The 21,316-nt window shown below is 35.9% G+C and overlaps 1 non-coding gene across 1 annotated transcript; it reads right to left on the minus strand.

Moving 5' to 3' along the window:
* Positions 1-20,602: 20,602 nt before the first annotated feature.
* Positions 20,603-20,709, minus strand: LOC140869935 (small nucleolar RNA R71). Its single transcript, XR_012146923.1, has one exon. It is a non-coding gene; the product is annotated as a small nucleolar RNA R71 (small nucleolar RNA).
* Between the last annotated feature and the right edge of the window lie 607 nt (positions 20,710-21,316).

Genomic DNA, 21,316 nt, shown 5'->3' on the forward strand with positions numbered 1-21,316 from the left:
TAGTCGAAAACAGTAGTTTAGTACCAAGTTTGCATCATAATGTTTTCCAAAATTAGTTCAAGAAACGAGTATCTCTATCAGACACAATACTCCTAGGCATGCCATGCAATATAAAAATTTCATTAAAGAATAAATCCGCAACATGAGAAGCATCATCAGATTTATGACAAGCAATAAAATGAGCCATCTTAGAAAATTTATCAACCACTAGAAAAACAGAATCCCTCCCCTTCTTAGACCTTGGTAATCCTAAAACAAAATCCATAGAAATGTCTATCCATGGTTCACTAGGAACGGGAAGTGGACTATACAATTCATGTGGTTGTGTCTTAGACTTATCTTTCTTACAAGTCACACACCTCTCACAAATATGCTCAACATCATGCTTCATACGTGGCCAATAAAAATTTTCATGCAAAGTGTCATAAGTTTTAGCCACACCAAAATGTTCCATCAAAACACCCCCATGTGATTCCTTAACAAGTAACTCACGAATGGACGATTTAGGCACACACAACTTATCTTCCTTAAACAAGTATCCATAATGCACGAAAAATTTATCTTTTGTACCATGCAAACATGACGCATAAATCTCACCAAAATAAAGATCACTAGCATATAAATCTTTCACATACTCAAATCCTAAGAACTTAGAATCTATAGTAGATAAAAACACATACCTTCGTGATAGAGCATCCGCTACCACGTTTTTATTCCTTTGCTTGTACTTGATAATGTAGAGAAAAGTCTGTACAAACTCCATCCACTTGGCATGTATCTTGTTCAGCTTTTGTTGTCCTTTGAGATGTTTCAAAGATTCATGATTCATATGAATCACAAATTCTTTTGGCCTCAAATAATGCTGCGACGTTTCAAGCACACAAACCAAAGCATAGAACTCCTTGTCGTAGGTAGGATAATTCAATGCTGCTCCACTTTGCTTCTCACTGAAGTATGCAATCGGTCGTTCTCCTTGCATCAAGACACCTCCAATTCCTATGTCTGACGCATCACATTCAATTTCAAAAGTATTAGTAAAATCAGGCAATACAAGTAAAGGCGCATTAATTAATTTTTGCTTGATAATATTAAGAGACTTCTCTTGATCCTTGCCCCAATGGAATGAAACGTTCTTCTTGATCACCGTCATCATAGGTGCAGCCAAAGTGCTAAAATCTTTCACAAATCTCCTATAAAAACTTGCTAGACCATGAAAACTTCGAACTTGACCAATAGAAGTAGGCGTTGGCCAATCTCAAATTACACTTACCTTGTCCTCATCAATTTGACACCTTGAGCACTCACAACAAAACCAAGAAATACAAGCTCGTTTGTACAAAACACACTTTTTCAAGTTAGCATACAAGTAAGTGTTCAGTTTTTAGTGTGATTAGTACAATTTTCAAATGTTCAACATGCTCATTCAAACTTTTGCTATATACCAAAATATCATCAAAGTAAACCACCAAAAATTTTCCAATGTAAGCATGCAAAACATGATTCAACAACCTTATAAAAGTACTAGGTGCATTCGTTAAACCAAAGGGCATAACCAACTACTCATACAACCCATAATTAGTTTTAAAAGCAGTTTTCCATTCATCACCTTCTCTCATTCTAATTTGATGATAACCACTTTTAATATCAATTTTACTAAAAATGCTAGAACCATGCAATTCATCTAACATATCATCTAGTCTAGAAATATGATGCCTATACTTGATGGTAATGTTATTAATGGCTCTACAATCCACACACATTCTACATGAACCGTCTTTCTTAGGAACCAACAAAACAGGTACATCACAAAAAGACATAGACTCACGCACAAATCCCTTATCAAAAAATTCACTTACCTGCCTTTGTAGCTCTTTTGTTTCCGCCGGGTTACTCCTATAAGCTGGACGATTCGGCAATGCACTTCCGGGCACAAGATCAATTTGATGTTCAATTCCCCTCAAAGGTGGTAATCCTTGAGGTAAATCCTCCGGAAATAATTCTTCAAATTCCTGCAAGAGAGAAATAACACTGCTCGAAAGATTTCCGGCTATATCACTTGTGTTAAGGAGAATCTTTTTATAGAAAATCAACACAAGTGGAGTATGCACATGTAAAATCTCTCGCAACTCACTCTTTTGGGCCATGCATATTTTTTTTCGGCCTCTTTTTTAAAAATTTTTTCATCTTTTTCCCTCTCATTCTTTTTTTCTAAGGCCACCTCACTTTTTTGTTCGCTCTTTTTTTCGGCCTCTTCTCACTTTCTTTTTTTCAAATGGTCCTCCAACACTTTCTTTGGAGTCATAGGTAACGATACAATAGGCTCCTTTTTCAAGGTAAAAGAGTAACGATTTTTAAAACCATCTTGTATCACCCTCCTATCAAATTTCCACGGCCTACCCAACAAGATATGACAAGCTTGCTTAGGCACCACATCACACAACACTTCATCTACGTACTTACCAATGGAAAATGGTACCACCACTCGCTTATGCACTCTCACCTCCATACTATCATTAAACCATTGCAATTTATATGGTTGAGGATGCTTTATAGTAGGCAAACTCAACTTCTCCACAAGCTCATAACTCGATACATTAGTGCAACTAGCACCATCAATAATAACACTACACACTTTATTATTATTCACAAAGCATCTAGTATGGAATAAATTTTCTCTTTGATTTTCTGCCTCATCCTTTTGTTGCACATTCAAAATTCTCTTAGTCACCAATAATTCACCAATAACCGTATTATATCCCTCATCATCGGGATCCTCCAATGCAGGCATATCATCATAATTTTCCTCCTCACTCTCCGACTCAATCTCACCACCAACATTCATAATCATAATTCTTTTATTAGGACACTGACTAGAAATATGACCAACACCTTGACATCTAAAGCATTTGATATCTCTAGAACAATTAATAGGAGTTTCAGATTTACCTTGCACTCCTTGCTTTGGTGTTTCTTGCTTGGTGTCAAATTTTGGTTTGGACATTGGCTTGACATCATCTCGTTTAGCAACGTTTGGATGCCAAGGAGCAGAAGATCCTCCACCCGAGGACATTCGAACGCCACTCCTTCTATTGAGTTGTTGTTTCACTTTCATGACCAACTGTACCATCTCCTCAAGGTCGACACAATGTCGAAGTTCCACTTGGTCTTGAATCTCCCTATACAAACCACATGAAAATCAAGACATGGTTGCTTCGCAATCCTCCTCAATATTAGCTCAAATCATAGTAACTTCCAACTCCTTGAAGTAGTCTTCTACACTCCTTGAACCTTGCTTCAAATTCTGCCATCGCTTAAACATATCACGATAATAGTAATTAGTCACAAATCTCTTTTTCATGATTTGTTTCATCTCATCACATGTCTCAATAGGCCTCTCTCGATTCCTCCTCCTACAGATAACCAGTTGATCCCACCAGATAAGTGCATAATCCACAAACTCAACTACTGCCAACTTTATTTTTTTGAATCAGTATAGTTGTGGCATTCAAACACCGACTCCACTCTTATCTCCCACTTCAAATAATCCTCTGGATCAGATTTCTCTAAAACGAATAAATCTTTATCTTAATCCCATTAATATTTTCATCTTCTCTACCCCCATCAACGTATCTCCCACGCATTGTGATAAGTGTATTTTATACACTTGATTTATATATGATTTTAATTGTTAAATGTTTGTTTCGAGCAAATTTATGTGGGTGTTTTGTTGTTTTTGTGCTTGCAGAGAATTATTGAATTATTGTGGAAAAGAAAAGAAAAATAAAAAGAAAAGAAGAAAGAAAAGAATAAAAGAATAAATAGAAGAGGCTGTGAAGAAAGAAACGAGAGAAGTGAAATGGGCTTTCTTATTGGGCTTGGTAGAAATTGTTCGCGCCTAACTTAGTGCTGAAGAGAAGAATCCAATAGCGCTATCATGCAAGTTTTGTGGGAGTGAAGAATTGAAGTCAGAATTTTATGCGCGCCCGCCTGGCTATTTGGAGCGCCCGCGCGTGACGAGATTTCAGAGATTTTAATTATCGGGAAGGAAACTTTTATATTTTCTTGGGATTTTTGTTGTGCTTTTGTGCACGATATAAAATGGATTTCTTATCTGAAAAATGAAGGAGGAGGCAGCCACAATATTTTACATATCAGAGATAGGAATTGATCGTGATTTCTGGAAGAATTTTGGGCAGAAAATTGAAGAACAAAGATGGAGCTTGATCGACCGAACACGGCGTCGACGACGGATTTGTTTTTTACTTTTTATTTATTTCTGAATATTTTTGGATTTATGAATTATTGTTTTATTCAGAATTTTATTATGAACTAAATTTTTATAGTCTAGAGGTCGGATGGAACTTGGTGTAGACGCTTTCATGAATTTTTGATTTTATTGAATTGAGTTTCTTCTAGATTAATTGTTTTTTTCTAGAATTGATTGTCTTTTCAATTATCTGATCAATAATTGATTTGTTATATTTATTTGAAATCTGGCACTCGGGAGAGGAGATTTTGAATAGGACCAATAGAAAATACACTGTTTATTATTTATATAACTCGGGTGAGTATATAATGTTAACAGAGCTTTTAAAAAGAACATTGTTTTGAATTGATCACTACAAGTAGATTCTTAATAGGGATATTGAAATTTAATTATAGTTGATATATTTTATTCGGCAATCGGGAGAGGGAATAATACACTGAAGTGTTCTTGGCTATTAGTTGATTGAAATTCATGAAGATTAATTAATAAGGATTGATTGTTGTTGAAACCAGGTGAAATCTATACCTCTAGACCACTTTTCTCTGATTGATATTTATCTAAAAGTTGTGTGCGTGCTATTAAAACTCATTGATTATTTTATTTTATTCTGCAAAATTCTGAGATTTTGATTTTTTAGATAAAGTTTGGACTATTTTAATTACAAGAACTGAATATTTTCAATTTACTCTCTGTGGGAACGATACTTGATTCATTCACTATATTAAAACTTGATACTCATACGCTTGCGAGCATTTTTCACAACACATTGCTTCTCTCCTATTTCTCTCACCCTCTTGGTTTCGCCTATTCCATCACAAATTCTCACCCACACTTTCATCTTCCTTACTTTCCCTAGCTTCAATTTTATTTATTCTTTCATGCACCGTCACCAACTCAGCCCTCATCACTTCCCTCATCATTTTAGCTAAATCATCCATTTGACTATGGGAAAATTTTTGACTATTAGAATTCATTGTACCTGCAAGAAAATTGTTAGTAAAAAAATTACCTCACACAAATTTTCACACGTCACTCCAAAGAAAATTCACTCAATCACTCTTTTCTTTCCACTCAAAATTTATGTAGAAGGGCTTTTTGCTTTATGATTTTGTATCAAACTCACAAATCCAAAACTTGTAGACACTTGAAAGCTGACTCCCACGGGTTGTACAAAAATTAGACGAAGAAATTTATGGATACTTGAATTTTCTACTTGCACCCAAATATTGACGAAGACTAAATACTTCACCTCTAGTTATCTTGCTTCTCTATTTATTATCTTTTTTGAAGCTTTTCGGTCCTTCTATTATATTTTTTTGACCGACTTTTTTTTGAATTTTCTCGAGATAACTTGCAGCACAAGACACGAACAAAAAATAGACTCAGACGAAGAATGAAAGAAGAAGAACAAAGAACGCGAAGAACACGAAGAACAGATAAGATCAAAGAATTGAAACGATACTTACTTATCTCAAAACCTTGCTTTGATATCAATTGATATGAATTCTTATGAATGAAAGACAAACACTATTATAACGAATCGCACCCTTAATTCGAATACATAAGAAATCAAATATTTTTTCTCGACTTTTGAAATGAGTAACAGATTTGGATCTCCACCTCTAGTTGAACCCGTAACTAGCAACAGAAAATCATAATAGAAAACAATCAATAATTCAATTAGACCTTCAAAGGAACCTGTCTTTGACAGCCCAAGTTAAAATCAATTGACAAACGCCACAAAGTTTTGACACTTTGATAAGTTTGATTTGAATTAAAGCTAAAAGACTTAAGAAAAATTCTAGAGAGAATTTTAGTTTGAATAATCAATAATCTGTATTCTTAATTGTTATTCAAAATAATGAATAATTTTTGTAATTATAATAAAACTACAAAATAATAAAAGATATCGCAAAATATATCTAAAGATATAATAATATCTCCTAAAACTTTCTTAGTAGGAATAGTTATTTTTAATCTACCTGATAACCATATCTTTATTGACTGCAACATCCCTACATCATTCCCAATGAGTAGGATGTCATCAACGTAAAGCACTAAGAATGTCACAACATCCTTAACCACTTTCGTGTATACGCACGGTTTCTCCGGGTTCTTGATGAAACCAAAGTCCTTTATTGTTTCATCAAATTTCTGGTTCCAACTTCTTGATGCCTGTTTGAGACCATAAATTGATCTCTGAAGGTTGCATACCTTATGATCGCTTCCCATGGATGTGAATCCCTCGGGCTGCATCATATAGATCTCTTCCTTAATGTTTCCATTAAGAAATGCAGTCTTCACATCCATTTGCCATATCTCATAGTCATACCAAGCTGCTATGGCAATAAGGATTCTTATGGACTTGAACATTGCGACTGGTGAAAAAGTTTCATCATAGTCAACACCTTGTCTTTGAGTATAACCTTTTGCGACCAATCGTGCCTTGTAGGTCAGTACCTTACCATCAGGCCCAAGTTTTCTCTTGTAGATCTATTTACACCCTATTGGAACAATTCCATCGGGAGGATCTACTAAAGACCAAACTTGGTTTGTATGCATCGAGTCTATTTTCGACTGCATAGCTTCAAGCCATAAGTTCGAATCAGCATCAGAAATTGCTTCCTTGAAGTTTCTTGGATCACATCCAATGTCAGGTTCACTTTGATCCCCTTCAAGAAGCAGACCATATCGAATAGGAGGTCAAGAAGTCCTCTCGGATCTTTTAGGAAGAGGCGTGTCAATTATTGGTTCCTGAGGTGTGGGATCGTTATTTTGTATCTTGGATTCTTCTCGAATTTCTTCGAGTTCCATCATCTTGCCTTTCTTATCATGTAATAATTCCTTCTCCATGAAGGTGACATTCCTCGAAACAAACACTTTTGTTTCATTAGGATGATAGAAATAATATCCGATTAAATTCTTTGGATATCCTACAAAATAACATAAGGTGGATCGACTATCCAACTTATCTCCGACTGTCTGCTTCACATAAGCAGGACATCCCCAAATCCTTAAGTACGAATACTTAGGAGTTTTCCAGTCCATAATTCGTATGGAGTTTTGTTCACTGCTTTAGTGTGAACATTGTTTAACAACAATACCGTCGTTTCAAGTGCATAGCCCCAAAACGAAGGTGGGAGCTCAGTGAAGCTCATCATAGATCGAACCATGTCCAACAAAGTTCGATTGCGATGCTCCGAAACGCCATTTAGCTGAGGTTTCATAGGAGGAGTCCACTGAGAGAGAATCCCATTCTCTTTTAGATAGCCCAAAAACTCGGTACTTAAGTATTCTCCACCTTGATCTGATCGAAGTGCTTTAATACTCCTACCTAGTTTGTTTTCTACTTCAGCCTTGAATTCTTTGAACTTTTCAAATGATTCAGACTTATATTTCATCAAATATAAATACCTGTACCTAGAATAATCATCAGTAAAGGTAATGAAGTAGGTGTGACCATATTTAGTACCAATACTAAATTGGCCGCAAACATCTGTATGGATCAAATCCAACTGATTTTGACTACGCTCAGGTTTTCATTTGAAAGGAGTTTTATTCATTTTTTCTTTTAGGCAGGACTCATAAGTTGGTAGAGAGTTAATATCAGACATATCAAACATGCCCTCTCCCACTAGCTTGTTCATCCTCCTTGAGGAAATATGACCCAGCCTAGCATGCCAAAGGTTTGCCGGGTTTTGACTATCATTTTTTCTTTTATTTGTTGTTACCGGTTTATCAACATAATTAATTGGTATGTCTTTTAATTTTAAGTTATATAGATTGTTTTCAAGTTGTTTACATCCAATCAAACATTCATTCTTGTAAATATTGCAAATCTCATTCACAAAATTGCAAGAAAAACCATCTCTATCAAGCATAGAAACATAAATAATGTTTTTAACCAAATCTGGCACAAATAAAACATCTTTCAAAAACAACCTAAAACCGTTCTGCAAAACTAAATAAAGTTCTCCCACAACTTTGGCTTCAACTCTAGAACCATTTCCGAGCCTCAACTAGGTCTCACCCATCCTAAGCTTACGACTTCTTGTCATCACCTACAAATCATTGCAAATGTGAGATCCACATCTGGTATCCAATACCCAAGAAGTAGTATTAAGTGAAACATTTATTTCAATATAAAACATACCCTTTGCAGTTCGCAACTGCTCGAGATATTCTTTGCAGTTACGTTTCCAATGACCGGGTTTCTTGCAGTGATGGCAAACATCTTCATATTTGTTCACGTTTGAAGCCTTTGTCTTGTTCTTATTCTTGGGTCCAGTTTTCTTGGGTGGGGCAGAACGTTTCTTACCCTTTGCACTTGGTCCCTTCTTAGAGTTAGAAGAGGATCCTACCAAGAGTACCGGTTTATCCTTTTTTAATGTGGCCTCTTATGTGACAAGCATATTGACCATCTGTTCAAGGGTGACCTCTATCTTGTTCATATTGAAGTCCATCACAAAACCATCAAACGACGAAGGAAGAGAGAGAAGTAATAATTCCGCATTCAGTTCGTGCTCCAATGTCAGATCGAGTGTTACCAACTTTTCAATGAGCCCAATCATGTGTACCCCATGCTCACGGACCGAAGTACCATCTCGCATGCGGCATGTCATGAGCTCTTTGACAGTCGCATACCTCTCGGATCTCGACTGAGCTCCAAAAAGTTCCTTGAGCGCCTTGTGAATGTTAGCAGCATTCACTGCATCCTCAAATCGCCTCTGAAGTTCATCAGACATCGAAGCCTGCATGTAGCTTTTGGCCTTGATATCATGGTCCCACCATTTATCAAGTTTATCCAACTCTTCTGGACTCACATCAGTCGGGGCTTCCTTCGGAGGAGACTTTTCTAACACGTAGAAAGCCTTTTCCAAACTTAGAACAATCTTTAACTTACTGAACCATTCCGTATAGTTTGCGCCAGTCAGTTTGTTTTGTTCGAGAATAGAGTATAGTGGATTGCACGAATTCATCATAATGAAATACTGAAAAGAAACAAACAATAATCAGTGATTGCTTAATTAATTTACTAAGACATAAAATAAGGTGAGATTAATTTTATGAATCACACTCCCATTATTTTTACGATTTCACTACCCTCTAGTGAAAACGAGAAATTGGTTTCCTTAGTGGGAACATGGAGTACAATTGACAAACCATAGTCCCGAATAATATCAGCCAATCATAATTTTCAAAGGGTAGAGCCCAATTGCTTCCAAAGCAACCCCCATGTTTTTTACCTCATGTCCAATAAGAGCCCAATAATATGACGCCGTTTATTGTGACATGTCAAGATTACCCATCAATATTAAGTCGCCATGTGGATCCCCAATAATATGATCCAATCCCATGGGAGTTCCACCCAACTTACAACATGTGTCGATCCAATGTAGAGCTTTCCGACGAACGGGCCCCCCCATTAATATGAGCCGGACCATGCCCGCAGGTAGCATCTCATACATTGATCGTTGATGGAAAGTAGGAACATTTAAACAATATTTAAATTCCCTTTTGTTAATCTTGATATCAATTTTAAAACATATTTAAAATGAAGGATTTTAATTTTGAAAATTTGTCTCATCATTTAATATTTGTATGCTTGCGGTATTCATGCAATTTAGTCTAAACATGCATACAACAATAATATCAAATATTATATAAAGGATGATCGATGCCTAGATCTAATCGACCCGTGATTGCCAATTAAGAGTCTAAGTCCAATCCTAAGTGTTATGCAAGTATGCAATGCAATCCTATTACATTGAACTTCAAATTTACATTTCTTCGATCTTTATTTGTTGCTGGGCCCACCATTGTCTTCAAATCTTTATCCCTCACTAAGTCTAATAAATTTACAATAAATTTCGATGACAAGTAGGGGATACATATTTAAGGGTGGAAACGGGCCATAAACCAGACCCACTTTTATTACAAATTACAAATCAAATTTCGGCCATAAACCAAGCCCATTAATAAAACCCAACAACAATAATAAAAACCAAATGTAAATAACCTAACATACACCTAAAAAATTGGTCATGACAATAGATCATCCTTTTATCCAATAATTAATTCAATAATTAAATCATTGGATAACATGCAATGACAACATAATTAAAAAGATAAAATCAAATTTTATCTTATATCTCCATAAGATCATATCTTATTATCAATTGTACCAAAATAATTAATTTTATAAAATCTAATTTAACGGATAAAACTTATAAATTTTTCAAAAATTCAAATTTATCCAAAAATCAATTTTAAAAATTTTGGACTCAAATAATTTGACCCGATGCCTCGTGGTTTAATCAAAACAATTTTTGATCGAACCAAAAACTAAAATTTCAAAAATTTAAAACTCTAAAAAAAAATCAATTTTTAATTTTTCGGGCTGCCCGGGAACGCGCCCCAACGTGGGGCATGGGCAGCCCGTCGCTGCACTGGGCAGCGATCATCGCTGCCCGTGTTGCCCATAAAATTTAATTTTAAAAATTTTGTTTTGTTTTTCAAAAACCGAGGCCAAAATTTTGTACAATCGATAAATTTTAATCGTTTGATCTGAGAACAACCTGTCTCTGATACCACTGTTGGAACACGTTTTCAGATCAGTCAGATATGATACCCGGAGCAGCGGAAGTTTAAAAATTTTTCTTTTCTGATATGGAACGATTCCATATCATGGTATCAAATCCTTACGATTAAAATAAACAAGTAAAATAATAATAACAATTATAATTTTACCTCTTCAAGATATGGCTTGAACTATGGACTCCAACAGATTAAATTTGCTCTTGTTGTAGATCCCATGAACCGATGACTCACTCGATCAACTCCTGAATTAGGTTCACGAATAGAAAACTGAAACCCTCTGATTGATTGCACTAGAAATCAATCAGATGTTTATCGAAGAGATTTACAAATTTGATCTGTCAATTCAGAATGTCATTTTCGAAAAATCACAGACTGAATTCTCTCACAAAAGGGAGACAGAGTTCGAAAATTCTCCTTAGAATTAATCTAGGATTTTCGAAAACTGTAGATGTGTCTGTGTCTGTTTCGAAAAACCCATCAACTCCTATACTTAATTTCTGTACTGGACTAATTATATGTCTAATAGGACACTTACACCTTAGGGCCCATTAGTCATAACTTAAGCCCAACAAGCCAAGTCTGTTATTATAGAAATTAATATAAAATTTATCATGACTCCGATTGATAAACTAATTTCACCAATGTGCACAGAAACCATTTCTGCACCTTTTAAAATCAAGATAATTTTTCTAAATCCGAATTCAGTGATTTTCAAAAATGCCCATCCCTATGTCATTTTAGGAAATTCCACACCTTTTAGTTAAGAAGTCCAACTTCTCTTTCGCCAAATTTAACTCTTTAAATTCAACTATCTCAATGGGGATTAGAAATCCATTACTTGTGTAACCCTCAATGGTTCAGGGATACATCTATCCGTGGGCTCACAACTCCTTGTGACTCGGAACAACAATTTCCGACTTACCCATCGAATCATGGTAAGAGCGCCTAGCAACATCGCCCCATGATTCCCTAGGTATGACTGATAGTGCCTGTAAGAACCAGTAGGTTTTGGTTAGCGTACAGTACGGTCCCTTCATACATATATCCCGATCGAATCAACAACCATTGGTACATCGAGAGTCGTTTCAGATTCGATAACTATACAATGCATCTTGAAGATCAAATAGTGACATCGCATGTGCTACTAGGAAACCAAGTAACCTAAAGCACATCATGTACTCTGGCCAGAGATTTGTCACACTAATATCTCCTCAAATCGCATAGGATATCCACACTCGAAAGCGTGTGATGAATCCTTGACAACAAAGCATTGACTCCTATATGTGTCGTAACTGTACCCAATCTCGATACCTAATGACCCTCATAGAGTCGGTAAACGAGTCAAAGTACAGTACTAACATATAGAGTCTCCATGATGTTTCAAGTAGTAAGGACTAATGGTGTACAACCAAAACCGCGGACTTATCCACTCAATTAATGATAACCACTTGGAAAGTCCGAATAGAGTAGTTCGATCATCCATCATATGAATATCCATTTCCCTGCTTCGAACATCTCTATGTTCTATACCAATGAAACGTGGTACTAGGCATCGCAAATGCTAGTCTCAATCTCGAGCGATCCTTATCCTTATTAGCGGATGGCTCAATTGACTAGGAACTATTTAGAATATACAGTGATTATAAGATGTGTTTCATGATAGTCATTCAATTCTACTATCACATCTTACATGCACTGTAGTATATTCAAGGTCTTTATCTAAACATCGTATAGTACGTCACAACATAATAATATGATAAAAGATAAAGTAAATGCCAATATAAAAGTGTAAATTATATTAAACCAAGATTGTTTACACATTGAGTCACAAAAGCCCTTAGCCACAATTTGGCTAACCGGGCACCCACTCTTTCAAAACCATGTATTGAACAAAGTGCCCTGAGTGCAGAAGTGAATAAAGATATAACCAAGTTATGGCATATTAGACTTGGAGACATCAGTGAAAGGGGAATGGTTGAGTTAAACAAGCAAGGAGTTTTTGGTAAGGACCACATAAGCAAGCTGGATTTCTGTGAACATTGTGTACTGGGGAAGCAAACTAGAGTGAAATTCAAAAGAGCTAAGAACAGGACTAAAAGTACATTGGATTATATACAATCTGATGTATTGGGGCCTGCAAGAACTCAGACACATGGTGGTTCTAGATACTTCATAACATTCATGATGTTGGTGTGTTTATTTGTGCATGAGGCATTTCATGATTCTTGATATGGTTTTGAGTGTGAAGGTATACTATTGCTTATGAGAAATATTTTAAAACTTTCTAATTCTTGCTTGGTTTTTGTAGATAAGAGGCAAGATTTGAGGACAAATCTTTTTGAAGAAGACGAGTCTGATATAAATCTAGAAGGCGCTCAAAGATTCATATTGTTCCAAGAATTTTCCCGTGATTTGCCGTCAAGAATTGAAGGATTTGGGATCCATGGAAATTTAGTTGAAAAACAAGGAAATAACTTTGGATATTATTGTGATATTTTCCAAGACCAAAAACATCAAGGAAGTGAAGAAAATATTGAAGAAAAGTAAAACATACAAAGCTGGGTTCGAAGCTACTGCGCGCCCGCGCCATACAGATGCGCGCCCGCACTGCCGAGTGAAGCTTTTACGAAATCTTGCGAACGTGAAGCGCGCCCGCTCCACATTATCCGCGCCCGCGTCGTTCCTGTGCAAGGCCAGCGCTCCCGCGCGTCCGAGATTTTCACACACCGAAGGTGTTTGTGTGTGTTCGGGGATTTTTGATATATTTTGTTATATTGTGTTATTTTGAGTCTTATAATTCTATTAAAAAACTTCTAGATGATATCTTTGATATCTTTAGATATATTTTGCATTATCTTTATGATTTTGGAATTATAATCCATCTTTAGTCTAATTCTATTAGGATTCGTAGTTTATTTCTTCTATATATTGTAAACTTCTCATTCATGAGAGACACTTAATTATGATTTATTGAATTATTGATTTATATCAATTCTTAAAATTTTTTCTAGAATTTTTCCAAAGCTTTTCTTTGTTTTTATCAAATCAAACTTATCAAAGTTTAACAACTTTGTGGAGTTTGTCAATTGGTTATCTTCTTGGATTGATAGAAACAAGTTTTTTGAAGGTTCCGTTGTGATTGATTATTTTCTTCTCGTGATTATCTGTTGCTAGTTTTGTTGTAAACTAGAGATGGATTTCTGAAACTTACTTGTTAAAAAGATTGGGTGATGCGATCATGGATGGTTCGCGTGTTGATCGAGTGACTAAGGATCAGTTGGAAATGCCAAGAGGACAAGTTAGGAGAGGCCGAGCTCAGAAGTTCAAGGAAGCACTTCAATCCTTGATGTTGACATCACCAGAGGGCGTCGGATTTCTTGATATTCAATTTGAGGGATGTTATAATCTTATTGAGGTAAAAGGAGGTTAAGAAAGTGAAGAAATTCAAGACCAAGGTCGAAGCTGCGGCGCACCCGCGCCTTGTTTTTGCGAAGTAGCCACGCGCCCGCACGTACGAGTGCCAAATTGACGAAGATTTTGCGAAAATTCTGCGCGCCCGCGCCGTTAACTACGCAGCTTCTGCGCGCCCGCAACATCTTAGCGCGCCCGCGCCGATGAATTTTATATGCACCAAAGATGTTTGTGTGTGTGTTCGAGAATCTTAATATTTTGGCATTATTTTACTTATTATAGGTCTTTTATTTCTACTAGGAAACTTTAGGATATATATTTGATATCTTTTTGATTTATTTTGCGTTTTCTTTCAATATTTTGGGTTGTAATATAAATACTACAATATTCATTAATTTTAATAACAATTAAGATTTTCAGATTATTGATTATTCAATATATAAAATTTTCTCTAAAATTTTATTGAAGCTTTGTGCTTTATTCAAAATCAAACTTATCAAAGTTCTTCAACTTTGTGGCGTTTTTCAATCTATTTTCACTTGTATTGTCAAAGACAGGTTCCTTTGAAGGTCTAATTGAATTATTGATTGTTTTCTATCTTGATTCTCTGTTGCTAGTTACAGGTTCAACTAGAGGTGGAGATCCAAATCTGTTACTTGTTTCAAAAGTCGGGACAAAATATTTGATTTCTTTTGTATTCGAATTGATGGTGCGATTCGCTATAATCGTTCTTGCCTTTCATTCATAAGAATTCATATCAGTTGGTATCAAATCCAAGGTTTTGAATCAAGTTAGTATCTTATCTTTTTTCGTTTTTCGTTTTTCGTGTTCTTCGTTATTCATCTTTCGTTCTTCATTTGAGTCTATTCTATTTCAAATTTCTAAGTCGTTTTTGTGTCAATCTTGTCGCCCAAGTTTTTTGTATCTTGTGCTACAAGTTATCTCGAAAAAAAAGTAAAAAAAAAAATAAAAAAAATAATAGATAATTAAAAAAAAAGCTTCAAAAAAAATATATTGAAGAAGCAAGATAGCTTGTGGTCAATTAATTCTTTTTCTCTTGTTCATCCTTGGGTGCAAGTCAGAAATTCAAGTCCATAAATTTCTTCTTGTTTTTGTGCAACCCATGGGAGTCAGTTTTCAAGCGTCTACAAGTTTTGGGATTTGTGAGTTTGATACAAAATCATAAAGCAAAAAGCCCTTCGACATAAATTTTGAGTGGAAAGAAAAGAGTGATTGAGTGAATTTTTTTTGGGGTGAATTGTAAGAATTTGTTAGGTAATTTTATTACTAACCGTTTCTTGCAGGTACAATGAGTTCAAATAAAGAAGGAGAGGATAATTCTAGCCAAGGGTTTTCCAAGACCCAAATAGATTATTTGTCTAAGATGGTGATGGAAGCAATGAGGGCTGAATTGGAGACGGTGCATGAGAGGATAAGTAAACTTGAAGTTGGTGGTAGTGAGGATAAAGAAAGTTTTGGTGAAAATTGGGGTAGAAATAGGAGGGATCATGAGGGTGAAGGAAATAGAAGGGGAGAAATGAGAGGGAGATACATTGAAGGGGTCGAGAAGATGGGAATATTAGTGGGATTAAGATGAAAATTCCTCCATTCCATGGGAAATCTTATCCGAAGGCTTATTTAGAGTGGGAGATGAGAGTAGAATCTGTGTTTGATTGCCACAACTACAATGATGCGAAAAAATAAAATTGGCGGTTGTTGAGTTTGTGTATTATGCTGTCATTTGGTGGGATTAATTTGTTACTTCTAGGAGAAGGAATCGAGAGCGTCCTATAAAGACATGGGATGAGATGAAACAAATTTTGCGGAAGAGATTTGTGCCGAATTATTACCATCGTGATATGTTTAGGCGGCTGCAGAATTTGAAGCAAGGCTCCAAGAGTGTTGAAGATTATTTTCAAAGAATTGGAAGTCACTATAATTCGAGCTAACATTGAGGGGGATCGTGAAGCAACCATGGCTAGTTTCTCATGTGGGTTGAATAAGGAGATTCAAGACCAGGTGGAGCTTAGACATTGCATGGATCTTGAAGAGATGATGCAAATTGCCATGAAAGTGGAACAACAATTCAAGAGGAGAGGAATGAGACGAAATCCTACAGCTGGAGTTCCATCAAATTCTTGGCATCCAAACGTTGAAAAACGAGAGGATATCAAACCATGGTACACGACAAAAACTGATAACAATAAAGAGACACCAGAGAAAGGGGTGAAAGGTAAACCTGAAACTCCTATTAATCGTTCTAGAGATATCAAATGCTTTAGATGTCAAGGGGTTGGTCATATTGGTAGTCAGTGTCCTAATAAAAAAAATTATTATTTTGAATGCTTGTGGTGAGTTTGAGTCGGAAAGTGAGGAGGAGGATTATGGTGATATGCCTACATTGGAGGATCCCGATGATGAGGGATATGATGCGGTTGTTGGGGAATTGTTGGTGAATATGAGAGTTTTGAATATGCAAAAAAAAGAGGATGAGGAAAATCAAACAGAAAATTTATTTCATACTAGATGCTTTGTGAAAAATAAAGTGTGTAGTGTCATTATTGATGGGGGGAGTTGTACTAATATAGCGAATTATGAGCTTGTAGAGAAGTTGAGTTTGCCTACTATAAAGCATCCCCAACCATATAAATTGCAATGATTTAATGACAGTTCGGAGGTGAGAGTGCATAAGCAAGTGGTGGTACCGTTTTCCATTGGTAAGTACGTAGATGAAGTGTTGTGTGATGTGGTGCCTATGCAAGCTTGTTATATCTTGTTGGCTAGACCGTGGCAATTTGATAGGAGGGTCATACGTGATGGGTTTAAAAATCGATATTCTTTTACAATGAAAAAAGATTCTGTTGTATTATTGCCTATGACTCCAAAGCAAGTGTTGGAGGATCATTTGAAAAAAAGAAAGAAAGAAGAGGCCGAAAAAAAGAGTGAAGCCCGAAAGTGAGATGACCTTAGAAAAAAAGATTGAGAGAAAAAAAGATGAAAAAAATTGAGAAGAAAAAGGCCGATAAAAAAAATATTTATGACCCAAAAGAGTGAGTTGCGAGAGATTTTACATGTGCATACTCCACTTGTGTTAATTTTTTATAAGGAGATTCTCCTTAACACAAGTGATATAGCCGAAAATCTTCCGAGCAGTGTTGTTTCTCTCTTGCAGGAATTTGAAGAATTATTTCTGGATGATCTACCTCAAGGATTACCACCTTTGAGGGGAATTGAGCATCAAATTGATCTTGTGCCCGAAAGTGCATTGCCGAATTGTCCAGTTATTAAAATGGCTTAATTTGGGGGAAAATGGAATACTATACATATATACTTAAAAATACTAAAATTTTCATAAAATAATACCTTAAAATAATATTTTAAAGTCTATAAAATCCCATAAAATATTTTGGATGAAAGTCCAACATTTCGTTCGTCCACGGTCACGCCTACGCGATCGCAAAATAACATTTCTCAAATAAATTCATAAATTGCAACATAACTGGTTAAATGTCGTAATAACATTTAAAACATACAGATAAATCACATAATTCACATAATAACATATTAAAGTCATTTAACACCTTTTTAATTTATTTTAAAATTATTAAATCCCCTAGTTATGTATACGGATTTACGTGGCGAATTTCTGGGCGTTACAATTCTCTCTTCCTTAAATGAAATTTCGTCATCAAAATTTGATTTAACTTAGTCTTCTAATAACACATGACTAAACTATTTAAAAATAATTTTCAAACTTAAATCCCAAAAAAAAAACTTATTTTGCATACCTAAAATTTAACTTAAATCTCAAAAATCCTAACTTGTCAAACTTACATTTAAAAATCATAATTTAATCTATAAATTTAAATATCAAACTTACATCTCATAATTTATCAAAGTTAGTTTTCTAAACGTATATCATTCTCGTCATCCTCCCGTGTAACACGTCTAAGAAACATACTGTAATTTTCATAAATTATCCACATAACCGCATTACATAACTAAGTGTTTTTTTTTTTAATTTTAAGACTGTCATAACTTAAAATTCCCATTTTCATAAATCATTAAAACAAAAATCATGTGTCTCATGCATAAAACATAATTTAAAACATTTAAAACTTACAGAATGACAGTGCGGCTTCTGAGCTCCGTGTAGCAGGCTAGTCACCCTCCAAGGACCATGACTCTGATACCTGATAGGAGTCGTTTTTGTGCGTTATTTTGCATGTTTTGTGTTTGTTTTGCATTCATTTCGGTTACGTTGTGTCTGTTCCTTACCATTCTTGTTCTGTTTTGTTGTTTTATTGTGTTTGTAGTCACTCCTCTGGTTTATTTATTTGTACTGCAGAAAATCACTAAGAAATGCTGATTTATAGTGAGAAGGCGTTGCACGCATGCGGCCGTGAGGAAAGCAAGAGAAGGGCTTTGTATTTCTGGAAAAAGACAAGGCGCTCGGGCGGCACTTTTCTACCGCCCGCGCATCACTCCCGTTTAAAGAAAAACCCTCGAGGCAGAGCTCAGGCGCTCGGGCGGCACTTTTCTACCGCCCGCGCGCACTCCCGTTTGAAGAAAAACCCTCAAGGCAGAGCTCAGGCGCTCGGGCGGCACTTTTCTACCGCCCGCGCGCACTCCCGTTTGAAGAAAAACCCTCGAGGCAGAGCTCAGGCGCCCGGGCGGCTCTTTTTTACCGCTCGGGCGCCTGCACGTAATTTTGGGAAATATTTTATTTCGGGTAATTGGTTTGATGAGGACTCTTGGGCCATATAAATAGGATGTTATTAAACAGTTTTGAGGGTTGGACATATGCACAGAGACAGGAGGAGGCGGCTCTGAATATTGAAGATTTCTCATCTCCGTTGGGATTTTTTCTCTTCATCTTTTCTGAATTTTTATGTTAAGCATTGTTTTTAGATTGAATTTTATAATGACGTTCAGTAGCTAAACTTATATTTTGTTGGAATCAAGGGGATCCGAACCCCGAAACACTGTAGTGTGATTGAATCACCGGACGTATTGAGATTTGATTTATGTTATAATTGATTTTATCATGTGTTTTTCTCTATGTTGATGATTAGCTACCCTTAACATAGATTCGTAAATTGTGAATTGCTGTCGAGAGATAGGTTCATAATTAGGACGAATGATAGAATCCATGGACTTAAAATATGCATAGAGATATGGTATTTAGTACATGTTGATAGCCATAGGCCACCAGGTTGAAAGCTGTAGAATTCATAGAACGCAAAACAATCGGTCGTGATAAATAATTAGAGAGATTTAATTGTTTCACTTATTTGATTAGTTTGGCATAACCTCGAGAGAGAGTGTCAATGTTACAGGGATTTCTGTCAAACTTATGCGCATTAATTAAGTTCCAATCGTCCAGTTCAATTAGCGGGAAGGTGAACCGAAGTTCCAACAAAATACTTTCAAATTGTTATTTCTTTTAGTGGTGCAAATTGGTTTCGTGATTGTGAAATTTAAAATTATTTACATTGAGTTCTTAGTGTTAAATGTTAGATAGAATCCAAAATCAAATTTTTGATACTTTATGTAGTTAAAAATCAAAGAAACAAATTATTATCGTTTGGTCCCTGAGGAAGATACTCGTACTCAGTATATCTTATTATAACTTGAATCGTGCACTTGCGATTATTTCGACTGAAATTGAGAGATTTTTAGAGCAAATTTAAGTGTTAGTATTCCGTCGATCAAGTTTTTGGCGCCATTGCCGGGGACTATTGAGATTTTAATTTGTTTTATTTGGTTTTTCTCTATTACAATTTTAATCACTCTTTTCCATTTGTGAACTGCAGGATTCTCTTGCAGTGCATGCGACACTCATCTGAAGAATTAGTGCCTTTTGATCCAGAAATCGAGAGAACTTTTCACAGAAGAAGAAGAAGGCAACAACAAGAATAAATGGAAGAAGAACAAGAACAAGAACAACCAGTTTACAGATCCATGATGGATCTCGCCTTACCAAACATCGAAAGTTCTAGACCAAGCATCACCAGGCCAACTGTAGCGGCAAATCACTTTGAGATAAAACCTGCTATTCTTCAAATGATTCAGAACACACTTCAATTTGGCGGGACTGTCATTGATGAACCCTATGTGCACCTCACAAATTTTCTGGAAATTTGTGATACATTCAAGATACAGGGAGTTTCTGATGACGCTATTCGTTTGCGTTTATTCCCTTTTTCACTACGAGATAAGGCGAAAGCATGGCTGACAAATTTACCTGCAGGTTCCATCATGACTTGGGATGATCTGGAAAAATCTTTCCTCACCAAATACTTTCCACCATCTAAGTCAATGAAACTAAGAACTGACATCACAACTTTTTCCCAAGGAGAACAGGAAACATTTTATGAAGCATGGGAGCGCTACAAAGATCTACTAAGGAGATGTCCACACCACCAATTACCAGATGGTCTTATGACACAAACTTTTTATTATGGTCTTTCTCACTCTAATCGTACCATGTTAGATACAGCTGCAGGTGGAAATTTACTGCAAAAATCATCAAAGGATGGTTATGAATTAATTGAGGAAATGGCATCTATTAGCTATCACCCTTTATCTGAAAGAAGTGAAGCCCGAAAATCTAATGGGATTCATCAGGTTGATGCATTCACATCAGTGGCCGCTCAACTTGAAGTCATGAACAAGAGAATTGAGGAACTGAGTATAGAAAACTCTGTGATGCGAGTTCAAGAAGTATGGTGTGAAAAATGTGGTGCAGAACATTTCACGAAAGACTGTCAAACATTTTCTCAACCAGAGGGAGTTATGGCAAGTCATATGGGAAATCAAAATCGCCCAAGGAATGACCCATTCTCGAACTTCTATAATCCAGGGTGGAGACAACATCCAAATTTCTCATGGAGTGGACAGAACAATAAGCCATATGGGAATCAGAACTACGACAAACAGCCTCAAGAAGGAAAATCGAGTTTAGAGCAGATGATGCAGCAATTCATATCATCTACTGAAACCCGGATGCAGAATCAAGATGCTTCAATAAAGAAT

The sequence above is a fragment of the Henckelia pumila genome, chromosome 4, assembly GCF_033568475.1.
Source record: "Henckelia pumila isolate YLH828 chromosome 4, ASM3356847v2, whole genome shotgun sequence".
In the NCBI taxonomy this organism is placed as follows: domain Eukaryota; kingdom Viridiplantae; phylum Streptophyta; class Magnoliopsida; order Lamiales; family Gesneriaceae; genus Henckelia; species Henckelia pumila.